Below are 13,505 nucleotides of genomic sequence, written 5' to 3'. Positions count from 1 at the left end.
AACACATTGTCGACGTGTCAACATAATGGAACAAGTTTGACTGGACATTATTAGTGGCTGAGAGAAACATGTACATATGTGCAGGATGCAAAGTAAATAGGCGACAAAATTCTCATAATTAAAGGCGAAGATACAACGTGTCTAACACTATTTCCAAGAACGTGACAATTAGAGAACCAAAGACACATACGATGCATATTTAAGAAAGACCGAGATCCTTAAGTTAGTTATCCATTTAATAATTTTCGGTTATCGATTCAATATTGTTCTAGTATATTCCAGTATTCCTTGTTTCCAAGTTTGATATTTAAAAACTACAAAAAAAAAACGTAAATCCCGCGAGCCGGATTTGAACCGGGGACTTAAGGATAGCTTTCAACTTTTTCTACAGTCCTCCGCTCTACCAACTGAGCTATCACGGGATCATATGAGAACAACATATGTCATATGAATTATACCCCATACTATTTCCTGAGTTATGTTACGTATTGCATGTTTCTTGTCTTGTCTCGCGAGAACGATCATTGTTGGCTGGTGACACAACTGTTTGACAGTTGATGGATTGGTTCTGCATCGCTGACTAATCCTAAAAATGCATTGCCGTATAATGGCATTATTAGACTGCGTATCTATATTATAATACAAAATATGTATTACAATCTGTATAAATAAACTCATGATCTGTCACAGTGTCCATGAAGCGCCATTACAATGTCTTTGCATCAACCGTTCAGAGAGACTCCTAGTAGAGTGGATGACATATTCTCTTGGATGAACTCATTCTGGGTGTTGCAAGTTGGAAATCTCTATTCCGGTTGGAATGAGGACTGATTGGAAATGCATCCTCTTTAACAAAGTCATAAAGGAGTTCATGCAATTGGAACATTTGACTGGACATTAGTGGTGCCTGATAAAAACACGAACATATACGTTGGATGGAAAGCAAATGGGCGGCAATTCTCATGGTCAAAGAAGAGGATACATATTGTCGAACAATATTCCCCCAAGAATCCGACAAATTGAAAACCAGTGACACAAAGGATGCATATGGTGCCTAGTGCTTTATGGCAGTTTATAAAGCTGTATATGACTCCCAATAATGGTATTTGGACCGAAGCAAATCTGGAGTCCATAAGCCTTTTTGAAAGGTCACTGATTGGTCCTTAAATTGCCATTGGGTTTTTCAGTGCCATGCAATAGTTATTATATTAACGGAATGCAATGAATCTATTTTGCAAGGAAGCTTGTTAGTACTGTATAACAGTCTGCAACGAGCATAACGTAATATCATCGTGCAGTTTAACTCTTTAAACATTTCATCAATTGTAAGTCGAATTGCAATCAATTCTCGTGTTACGATTGAATTTTGAGGGAATTTGCACAAAATGTCATTCGTATTGTTAACAGTTAAATTTGTATGATTTTGAATCAATCTGAATTTGTATTATTTCAACAGTACTGAAATTCACATTCTAGAAAAATATTAGTGATTCATACTGTACTACAAGCTAGGTGAGCAGGAGAGTTTCATGACGACAAGGTTAGGGTTAATAAGCTTACGTCAGCAAATCGCTCCACAACATATATAGGATGAAGACATATACCAGAGGGCGCTACCTTTGACGGGAACACTGTTTTGGAAAAACGCAATTCGTGATAAAACAAGTCTCGTAACTTTCCATATCTCCGGAAAACGAATCTTGCTTGAAGGGTTAAAACTATGTGCCTTGTTATTGCAGCCTTGAAAATGTGTGTGTGTGTGTGTGTGTGTGTGTGTGTGTATAAGCAAAGAGCTTATAAGAAAAGAGCTTGGTCAAAACGCTATAAAGCATATGAAATTAGACATCATCTTGCAGGTAAGATAAATGAAATGTATCTCATTACAGTCTAAAGACATCCTCTTAGTGCCAGAAAGCATTTATATGTTTTTGGAAAACAAAGCTGGAAAGTATTTTATTCTTTCTTGAAGCATTCATTTTTGTTATACTATAATATAAAGTGTGAACTATAATGTTTTATATATTGTTTGTACTTTATTATGAATTGTAATGGTAGATTATTCTTACCAAAAGGCTTCCTGAAAACTTCATGCTCTTTGATTGCTAGTTTAGAAACAAAATACCTTTAACACATTAAACCCTGGCGACGAGTTAACGTGGCAGGAGGTAGTAGCCTACTTCCGAGCTTTGTAGCGTTAAGGTCATGCATGATACACTAAAGTGGTGGTATTATAGAAAGGTAGTCAGATGTACCTCTACAATGATACCAAATAATCTAACACAACTAGGCAGTAGGTTATTGGAAAATCACCTGGAAGTTGATGTCTTAGCATGCATTCAGAAAAAGCTTTCAAAATGTGTTTCCTACTCGAATTTCATGCGAAAACGATTAAAACCTCAAGGGTTTAATGTTACAAAACGTGATATTTCGATATTTAAGGTAAAGCTTTTAATCACTTGTCATTACGACCAATGATTCTGGTATTACTACTATTGTAAATATATTTTGAATATCTTTGATTTTTAAGCCATAGATTAAAAAGACATACATTTCAGAACCGAATGAGGTTGGTCAGCTTTGTATGACTATCAAAATAGAATATCTATATTTTGATTTTAAAGAGTAATTCTCCATACTGAGCTCTACTTTAATTCAATAAAAAAGTGTACTATAGAATTCTGACTTTCTCTTGCACTTCGAACCCTTTACCTTGAACACCAGCAATGTAACCATCGAAATCACAAGAAATGACCCATCCGGAAGCTTAGGCCGTAATAATACTACTCTCTCTCTCTCTCTCTCTCTCCCTCTCTCTCTCTCTCTCTCTCTCTCTCTCTCTCTCTCTGAGAGCAGTCCCACGAATAATTGAGACATGATGGAAACAACTGACCTAAATAATGCTTTACACAAATACCCTTACATAAATAATAACTGGGGAAAGCATTCTTATTATTAAAGCATCTTTACACAATAACAATAATTGGCACGATAATTGGAAGATTGGTAGAAAAATTTCATCCATGATAACTAGTGAAAATGTCATTAATAATGACCTTAACCTTTGACGCCTTCCCATAAATACATTATGAAGCGTTCGTAGTTTTCTTCTTTGACAATTTGTGCTGATTCTAATGATGTGTAGAAAGAGAAATAGCCAACAATACTATTTTTCATTCCTCGACAATGATGGGAAAACGCCACAAATGAATCAAGGAAGAGCGATCAATGAACGAAGGAAGTTATCGATACTCCATTGTCCTGAATAGAAAAAGCCATAACGTGCCACATTAATTCAATTACCCATTCATTCAATTATCCATTAAATTATAGACTATTATCTAACCAGTTACATTTAATTGTCTATTTCATATTATATTCAAAACTATTCAATAATCGATTCAACATTATTTCAATATTTTCTGCTTCCAAAGAATCGATTGCTTCCCAGATGAATATAACCAGACTTTAAAGAATTAAAACGTAGCTCCCGCGAGCCGCATTCGAACCAATGACCTAAGGTTAGCCATCAACCTCCTTTATCGTCATGTGCTCTACCAACTGAGCTATCACGTGAACCTATTACAAAAGTATATCACAAATCATTTCTTAAAATATAGTACTTAATGCTCGTGTCTTGCTTTTTCTAACAATGGATGGATTTGTATTGCATCACTGCCTGTTACACATATACGGTTTGTTGAATAGGCGTTAAATATATTGCTACGACAACGAAGACGAATGTCGCGTTTAATACACTGTTCGCTATATCATGCTGAAGAAATGTCGGTAAGTGTCTGTCCCACGAACACACGTAGGAAGTCGATTCGGGCTGGCCTGGGTGGGTAACGAACCCACAGCTATTGGCTTACGAGTCAAACGCATTGACAACTCAGCTACCACGTCAGTAGTGTATTGCGACTGTTTACGGACAGCGGGAAAATACATTACAAATCCCCTTGGGGATGTTTATGGACAAGGTTTTTCAGATCACCCTGGGGCTGTTTACGGACTGACACCAATGTGGCAAGGATGTAACCTCAATACGCACTAATCGAGAGAGAGAGACAGACAGACAGACAGACAGAGAGAGAGAGAGAGAGAGAAATACAGTAGACATATAGATATAGACATATATAATATATACATAGATTGATGAACATCAATATATCATACCTTAACTATAAAATCGACAACAAATATTTAGGCAAGACAGCAAATCGTTTTTGTCTTCTTTTTTAGTTTCTTCTTTTACTCCACCATTTTCTTAGTATTGTAATCGCTGTTGTGTTCTTCTTTTTTCATTTTTTCCTCCTCCTGTTTTTGTTTCTTGTCTTTCTCGTTCTTTCTTTAATTTTTTCTTTCTTTTCTATTTAATTATTCCTATCTCTCATCTTCTGTATGTCTTCTTCATTTTCCTTCTCCTCCTTTTCTTCTTTAATCAGCTCTCTTAATATATCCTTAAAAAAATCGTGGGCCACTATAGCGTCAATGGTTATTGAAAGGTCGTGGGTCACTATATCGTCAAGGGGAATTTATCATGGTGAATATGAATGGGCTACTATAGCGTGAATGGGAATTGAACATAGGGAGATTGAATGAACCATTTTGGTGTCATCGGGAATCGAACATGGGAATATTGGGGTTGTATACTCGTTATGTGTTAGCTTAAAATGTATAGCTACAACTGGTGGGAAATTTCTTTGAAAAAACCGCCTAATTCTAGCCTCAACTTGTATGACGTTCCTGTTTAAAAATCCTAGTATCTATCTATAGCTACAACCTGTGGAAAACCCCAAGTCTATATTTATAGTTTCCAAAATTCCAGCTTCAATGCTGTCACTCTACTGGACACTAGGGGAATAATGGCAACAGTGTTGCTAGAGGCTGACCTGAATATGCGTTACTGTAGGTAGGTAGGTAGGTAAAATAAATTTGATAGATATGAAGGGAGTTTTATAGGGAAAGACAAAGACAAATACACACACACACACACAAACAAACGTACGGGCGCACGCATACACATAAAAACAAACACACAAACCAAACGCACGCCTGCATATAAAAACATACATCCACAAACGTATGAGTGCGCTCGAACACACACACTACACAAAGGGAAGAAGAAACACAAACCCAAAATATGCCATCCACACGGGGGTGTTGTTGGGGCCGAGTGGCCAAGTGGTCTAAAGCGCTCTCCGTTACGGATCACTGACATCTCACCTCTCTCTGCGTAGGTTCGAGTCTAGGATTCGGCCAATGTGGGTATGTGAGAAATCTTGCCAGTAGCTTGTCGTGGGTCGGTGGTTCTTCCCGGGGGTTTTCCGGATTCTTCCTCCACCATTAATACTGGCCGCCATGCATAGCCTATCGTGTGCTGAAAAATGGCGTTAAACCCCACAACAACAACAACCATCCACACAGAAGGAAGATGAAGAAAAAAACAAATATATTATCTACTATCCACACAAACGTACGTGAACGCATACAAACCCCAAATATACTATCCACACAAACGTACGCGAACGAATACAAACACTATAATATCCACACAAACGTACGCAAACGCATAGAAAACACAGACTCTACTATCTACACAAATGTACGCAAACGAATAGAAACACTATAATATCCACACAAACGTACGCAAACGCATAGAAAACACACACTCTACTATTCACACTAAAGTAAAGAAAACAAGCCGAAAATATACTATCCACAAACGGGAAGGAGAAAAAACAACTCCCAACATATATCTCCACACAGAGAAGAGGAAAAAAAAACCCATATAAACTATCCACACAGAAGGATGTAGAAAAACAAAAACCCAAATACACTATCGACACAGAGGGAATATGAGAAAGAAAGTCAAATATACTATCCACACAAACGTTCGCGAACGCATACAAACAAATTATCTACTATCCACACAAACGTACGTGAACGTATTCAAACCCCAAATATACTATCCACACAAACGTAAGCGAACGCATACAAACCTCAAATATACTATCCACACAAACGTACGCGAACGCATACAAACACAATATCTACTATCCACACAAACTTACGCGAACGCATACAAACACAATATCTACTAAGCACACAAACTTACGTGAACGAATACATACCTCAGATGCACAATCCACAGAAACTTACGTGAACACACACAAACACAATATCTAATATCGACACAAATGTACGTGAAGGCATACACACCCAAATATACTAGCCACATTTACGTCCGCGAACGCATACACAATATCTACTATCCACACAAACGTACGTGAACGCATACAAACACAATATCTACTAATCACACAAACTTACGTGAACGCACATAATCCCCAGATGTACAATCTGCACAAACTTACGTGAACCCTTACAAACACAATATCTACAATCCACACAGGGAAGAGGAAAACAAATCAAACCGCAAATCTACCATCCGCTCAGAAGTGAGAAAAAGAAAACAAACCTCATATCTACTATGCACACAGAGGGAAGAAGAAAAAATAACCCAATATACACTATCCACACAGAGGAAAGAAGAAAACAACAAATAGATACTATCCACACAGAGTGAAGAAATAAACCATTATATATACTTTGCACACAGAGTGAAGGAGAAATAATAACCCAATATATACTATGCACACAGAGGGAAGAAGATAACCCATTATTCGATCAGCACAGAGTGAAGACGAATTGTTTCGGAAAGCACCTAAGCCCTCAGCTACAATGACCAACTCTACCAAACACACACACCGACACAGACACTGCAAACCCATTTAACCCGTTATTCTATGGCGTCAGTGTGTGACTTTAGAAACATTCCAGACTCAAAATGATGGATGGACAGATTGAATGGTTTGTGCCCACTTGCATGCCTAAAGTGCGTGCGTGAAGGAAAACATCCATTCAAATTTAAAGTCTAGCTAAACGTGATGCAGAGGGATAGAGAGAGGTGAAAGAGCACAAATTCATATATTGTCAATCAAAACAAAATACACCATCCTTATTATAAAAAGTCAAGACCAAGAGACACTAACGTTCTCTTTCTGGTCAGGTCTCTTTTAGAAGTTAGTATGAAATTTCACATCAGGGCAACGCATCAAATTGTCAATTTTTCCATTTCCACCTCTTCACTGGCACAAGTTCTTTCTCATCAATGTTTTCTTCTTCCTAATCCCTCTCTTGTGGCCTGAAGTTCCGAATGTATCGATGTATCTATAAAGATTCCGCTATTTTGCAACATACTCAATGGTCTCCGCACTGTCCTTACCTTTCTATGGCCTTTCCACCCATCCAGAGAAAGAGTTAGAGGGTTACAAAAATATTTTTTAAAAATGTACACTTAGTTCTAGAGGAACCTTCAGAACTGTTTGTGATGTGCAAGTTAGTGACTAAACCATTTAGATTCGCCACTGGGATACAATCAGTTTTGTGCAGGAAGTAACACTAATTGCCTCCAGCAAACAGAGGTATAAAAACGGGCTAGCGGGCCACGACTTTTATCAGTAGAGATACAACAGGTTCCATGGAAGGAAATCAGTGACAGCATTCAAACTGTGGAGGACTACAAAAACTTATTACAAGAACTATGGATTTCATGTGTTGCCTCCCTTGGTATGTAATGGCAACTAACCAATAGCGTGATGCAATGTACATCGGCCAAAAACTGTGTGGCAATTGACCTACAAAGGATACTTTGTAACTTTAACATCGAAAATATGACTATGTACAAGAGCGAAGCCATTACAGGTGTATGTGAGTGAAAGGTATTTGTGCAGGCAGGGACCGGCACTGGAAAATTCCTTATTTATCAGTGCATTCAGGTTGTGTGCTCCACTTTTCTCGATCACGTAGGAACATCGTTCAAATTTGAACAACTTAATTTTGATTTGATGCGGTGGCTTGCCGCCGCATCAAATGAAATTCACAGACCGGAAGCACATAAATATCTGCTCGATATGCCATGGTGAAGATATGAGTGCTGGAACCTTGGCTAGCGAAACTGAGACTCCTGAAGGTGCGGTAAAAAAATAAAAAAATAAAAAATCTGAAAACATACCTCCGACCAGTTTGTTTTTTATATATACTTTCTTTCTTTGTTTTGTTTTATTCTTCATGCTATATTATTCCATTATCATTAGTTAAGGGAATATATAAGGGACCGTACAATCGATCGTTTCAAACGTCAATATAATTTGCATCTGAAACACAAAAAGTAATCCCGCGAGCCGGATTTGAACCAGCGACCTAAGGATAGCAATATTTCTTCTCTACAGTCCTCCGCTCTACCAACTGAGCTATCACGGGATATGGCGATTACACTGTCGTGATCTACAGTGTTTATTATTTGTTTCTATTTCGGTTGGGGGCAATAGAGAGTGACCATTACATCTCCTGTCGCCTATGCCTGACAGTTCATGGATTGGTATTGGTTGCAATATAGTGGACTGATAATTTCTTCGATACGCTTAGAATATATTAATATTACTTCTGGGACGACTACATTAAAGTCTAGGACCACTTTAAGGACGATGACGACGATGACGACGAAACGGCGCACATCGGACTGACACATTGGCTTCAAAATAGAAACTATAATAACTACAGGGGCTCGTTACAAAGAAAATCTGGAGTATCCATCCATGAATCAAGGGATTGGGATTCTAACTTGTAACAATATAACACAAGCGAAGACACGGGGCCGCACCCTCGCTAGTTCCAACACTGCTAGTCTATCCTATTTGCGTCTGCTAATTTCTAACTTAAGCCAGTCCTAATCAAGAATAGTTCAATATTCAAAACAGCTCGACACACTTCGTTCAGTCTGTGACATAATGGAGAAAATGCAATAATTGTTCGCCGATTTGTACGTTTGGACAAATGCAGGCAAGAAGTGCCGTTATGCATTCTGATAGTCTTGGATTTCACCATTGACCGAAAGGTAAGATCCGAACAACCCAAAGCCCGCAGTAAATATCGTTAATGTACATTGTGATGCGTTTTAATTTTGGTGACAAAACAAATATTGATTTTGGGAAATTTGGTACTAATTGCTTGTAACATTGTTGCACAGTGCATTGTTAACTCCTGAAACATTCTGATTGCTTGAAAATACATGTCAATACTTATTAATTGATTATAAAATAACAACTCAAAAATGAAACCCCGAGACCATAACTTTCCCAAAATTATTCTTTCATTAACATTCATTGATCAGTAAAATAATATACAACTACACATTTTATGATATTCCAGTAGCTTTACTTCGAATCGTATAAACATTTTATAGACATTGTCATGTTTGCAAAGGCAATGCCAGATAATACTGCCGTTATCGTCTAAGTGTATTAATTCCTTTACATGCTTGATGAAAGCAATTTGACGAGATGTGATCGGAAGTCTGATCGAGTTGCGTGTAAAGTTGTTATTCATTAAGATGACGAAGAGAAGGGGGAGCAAAGTGTTTTCCAAATGGTTAGGAATTTGTACGGAAGATTGATGAAGGTCTGTAATTTGACAGGTAAGCTTTGTTGTCAGGTAAGGTTAACTTTAAATGGCTCATATGCTTCTTAATAGTGTTTTTTTTTATAACAGAAAAGCATTGATATATGCCCCCCCACACACACTCATATATATATATATATATATATATATATATATATATATATATATATATATATATATATATATATATATATATAATTTCAAAATAATTATATCTCCACATTTTCGAACCATTAAAAAGAAAGATAGCCATTTCAAGTTGATGAATGTGGAATAATTTTTTTATTAAGTTAATTAGTAATTGCCTATGTAATTTCATTCCGTATCAGTTGCTGGAATTTCAACAAATGATAAAAAGCCCTCATTGATGGATGGCCGGTCAAAATAAAAACTACATCGTTAGATTAACTTTGTTTTAGAAAATATCGAAGCAGCCCCAAGATATCAAATAAAAAAATGTCCTCTCGTGGTCTTAAACTGTGAACCTATAATATAATGGGTATCTTAAAACTGTGCATCTATATTATAATATTACAGTGGTCCCCTTCTTATACGACCACCCCTTCTGCACAGGGAAAGTGACATTATAAGACGGGTGGCCTTTCCAGAGGGGTACTACATTTTGTTGTGAGAAGTATATGTAATGTACGTAGTAGGAAAGCTACATACTTCAAAGCATTTAATATCTTCATTTAATATCTTCGTTTAAAAGTAAAATTGGTATTAAAATGTTCTTCTTGTTATAATAATAGACTTATTTCAACTGAATATACATTAATTGTTCTTATTCTTGGCGTAGGCGTAAAATGCAAGCAGATATTGTTGTCAGGCACATTGCAAAACCATTCAAAAACGTCATTTAAATCTTGGTACATACATAATTATCTTTCCATTTGCTCCATTTTCTCACTGCTGCTGAATGACCTCATTATCGATTATGATGTTGTTTATTCCATTCTTTTCAACGTAATTTTTTTTTCATTTGAGTCTTTTCTACGTAAAATTGTTCGGCAAGTCCCCCCTCCACACCTGACCTGATATCATCGAGTAGAATAACCGACTTTATTCTAAAATAATACGTATCCGTTTATGTGATGACATGTTAATGTTTACTAATGATTTATTCAGATGTTGCTAACTGTATGCGATTTAATTTTGCAGACGAAACTTTTGTCGAGTGGACGAAATGCCTTCTTCTAAAAGGAAGCGATAAATGTGTTGTCACGTGATTTTTCGGTCTTTGTTACCCGTTTTTTTTTTTTCAAGGCCAAGGTTAATCTCTATGTGTGTGTGGGGTGTGTGTTAATGCACAAAATATAATTTTAGCCTATGCTTACCTTGTGATGATCTTGACAATTACGTCCGGTTGTAATCATCAAAGATAAAAAGTCGACAGATGTGCGAATACCAAAATTCTATCATAACATTTTTGAGCCCATTTCCATTAAATATCGGCTTTTATAGACAATAATATAATATTAATCTTACTGTTACATGTACTTTATTCAAGACTTCTTTCAGCAACGGAAACTTAACATTGGGAGACATGTATCAACGACAGAGTTAATCTGATTACTTGCCTTACGTCACGATATGAATTAATTATTGGTTTCGGATAAATTTGAAGAAAAAAAAATGTGGTAGCTCCTGAGGGGAACATTTTACGTTTTAGTACTAATATGTTGGCCGCTGGTCGCTTTAGAGGGGTGGCCGTTCTTGAAGGGTATTTTCGAATACAAATTCGTCGGTGACAAGGGATTATGGCTGTAAGAGCCGGATGGCCGCTGGTCAGGGGGAGCCGTTCAAGAGGTGGACTACTTTAATTGTATTATACTATATTTAAATAGCTGTCAAATTATTCTGTTGTCGTTCCTTGACATGATGTTTTTGGAATCTCCGTTTCGTACAGATTATTTGCTGCATTTTTGTGGGTGGGTAGGTGGAGGTGGTTTTGTTATAGTCTTTTTAAAATGGCACACAATTTCTCAACTATGGAAGTCGGGATAAGTCTCAAAGTTGATTAAATGAGAACACATTGTCGACGTGTCAACATAATGGAACAAGTTTGACTGGACATTATTAGTGGCTGAGAGAAACATGTACATATGTGCAGGATGCAAAGTAAATAGGCGACAAAATTCTCATAATTAAAGGCGAAGATACAACGTGTCTAACACTATTTCCAAGAACGTGACAATTAGAGAACCAAAGACACATACGATGCATGTTTAAGAAAGACCGAGAGCCTTAAGTTAGTTATCCATTTAATAATTTTCGGTTATCGATTCGATATTGTTCTCGTATATTCCAGTATTCCTTGTTTCCAGGTTTGATATTTAAAAACTACAAAAAAACGTAAATCCCGCGAGCCGGATTTGAACCGGCGACCTAAGGATAGCTTTCAACTTTTTCTACAGTCCTCCGCTCTACCAACTGAGCTATCACGGGATCATATGAGAACAACATATGTCATATGAATTATACCTCATACTATTTCCTGAGTTATGTTACGTATTGCATGTTTCTTGTCTTGTCTCGCGAGAACGATCATTTTTGGCTGGTGACACAACTGTTTGACAGTTGATGGATTGGTTCTGCATCGCTGACTAATCCTAAAAATGCATTGCCGTATAATGGCATTATTAGACTGCGTATCTATATTATAATACAAAATATGTATTACAATCTGTATAAATAAACTCATGATCTGTCACAGTGTCCATGAAGCGCCATCACAATGTCTTTGCATCAACCGTTCAGAGAGACTCCTAGTAGAGTGGATGACATATTCTCTTGGATGAACTCATTCTGGGTGTTGCAAGTTGGAAATCTCTATTCCGGTTGGAATGAGGATTGATTGGAAATGCATCCTCTTTAACAAAGTCATAAAGGAGTTCATACAATTGGAACATTTGACTGGACATTAGTGGTGCCTGATAAAAACACGAAGATATACGTTGGATGGAAAGCAAATGGGCGGTAATTCTCATGGTCAAAGAAGAGGATACATATTGTCGAACAATATTCCCCCAAGAATCCGACAAATTGAAAACCAGTGACACAAAGGATGCATATGGTGCCTAGTGCTTTATGGCAGTTTATAAAGCTGTATATGACTCCCAATAATGGTATTTGGACCGAAGCAAATCTGGAGTCCATAAGCCTTTTTGAAAGGTCACTGATTGGTCCTTAAATTGCCATTGGGTTTTTCAGTGCCATGCAATAGTTATTATATTAACGGAATGCGATGAATCTATTTTGCAAGGAAGCTTGTTAGTACTGTATAACAGTCTGCAACGAGCATAACGTAATATCATCGTGCAGTTTAACTCTTTAAACATTTCATCAATTGTAAGTCGAATTGCAATCAATTCTCGTGTTACGATTGAATTTTGAGGGAATTTGCACAAAATGTCATTCGTATTGTTAACAGTTAAATTTGTATGATTTTGAATCAATCTGAATTTGTATTACTTCAACAGTACTGAAATTCACATTCTAGAAAAATATTAGTGATTCATACTGTACTACAAGCTAGGTGAGCAGGAGAGTTTCATGACGACAAGGTTAGGGTTAATAAGCTTACGTCAGCAAATCGCTCCACAACATATATAGGATGAAGACATATACCAGAGGGCGCTACCTTTGACGGGAACACTGTTTTGGAAAAAGGGAATTCGTGATAAAACAAGTCTCTAACTTTCCATATCTCCGGAAAACGAATCTTGCTTGAAGGGTTAAAACTATGTGCCTTATTATTGCAGCCTTGAAAATGTGTGTGTGTGTGTGTGTGTGTGTGTGTATAAGCAAAGAGCTTATATATATATATATATATATATATATATATATATATATATATATATATATATATATATATATAAGAAAAGAACTTGGTCAAAACGCTATAAAGCATATGAAATTAGACATCATCTTGCAGGTAAGATAACACATTAAACCCTGGCGACGAGTTAACGTGGCAGGAGGTA

At 36.8% G+C, this 13,505-nt stretch overlaps 3 non-coding genes across 3 annotated transcripts; all 3 read right to left on the bottom strand.

The window, feature by feature from the left end:
• Positions 1 to 334: 334 nt before the first annotated feature.
• On the bottom strand, positions 335 to 422 carry Trnay-gua (transfer RNA tyrosine (anticodon GUA)). Its single transcript is given in 2 exon segments — positions 335 to 370; positions 386 to 422. It is a non-coding gene; the product is annotated as a tRNA-Tyr (tRNA).
• A 7,812-nt stretch (positions 423 to 8,234) lies between these two features.
• On the bottom strand, positions 8,235 to 8,322 carry Trnay-gua (transfer RNA tyrosine (anticodon GUA)). The gene is given in 2 exon segments: positions 8,235 to 8,270; positions 8,286 to 8,322. It is a non-coding gene; the product is annotated as a tRNA-Tyr (tRNA).
• A 3,557-nt stretch (positions 8,323 to 11,879) lies between these two features.
• Trnay-gua (transfer RNA tyrosine (anticodon GUA)) lies at positions 11,880 to 11,967 on the bottom strand. The gene is given in 2 exon segments: positions 11,880 to 11,915; positions 11,931 to 11,967. It is a non-coding gene; the product is annotated as a tRNA-Tyr (tRNA).
• Positions 11,968 to 13,505: the final 1,538 nt, after the last annotated feature.

The sequence above is a fragment of the Sinohyriopsis cumingii genome, chromosome 3 (assembly GCF_028554795.1).
Source record: "Sinohyriopsis cumingii isolate HCF-2022 chromosome 3, ASM2855479v2, whole genome shotgun sequence".
Taxonomy (NCBI): Eukaryota; Metazoa; Mollusca; class Bivalvia; order Unionida; family Unionidae; genus Sinohyriopsis; species Sinohyriopsis cumingii.
Note: the sequence above shows the minus strand (reverse complement) of the source record. Positions and strands in the feature narration are given on the sequence as shown.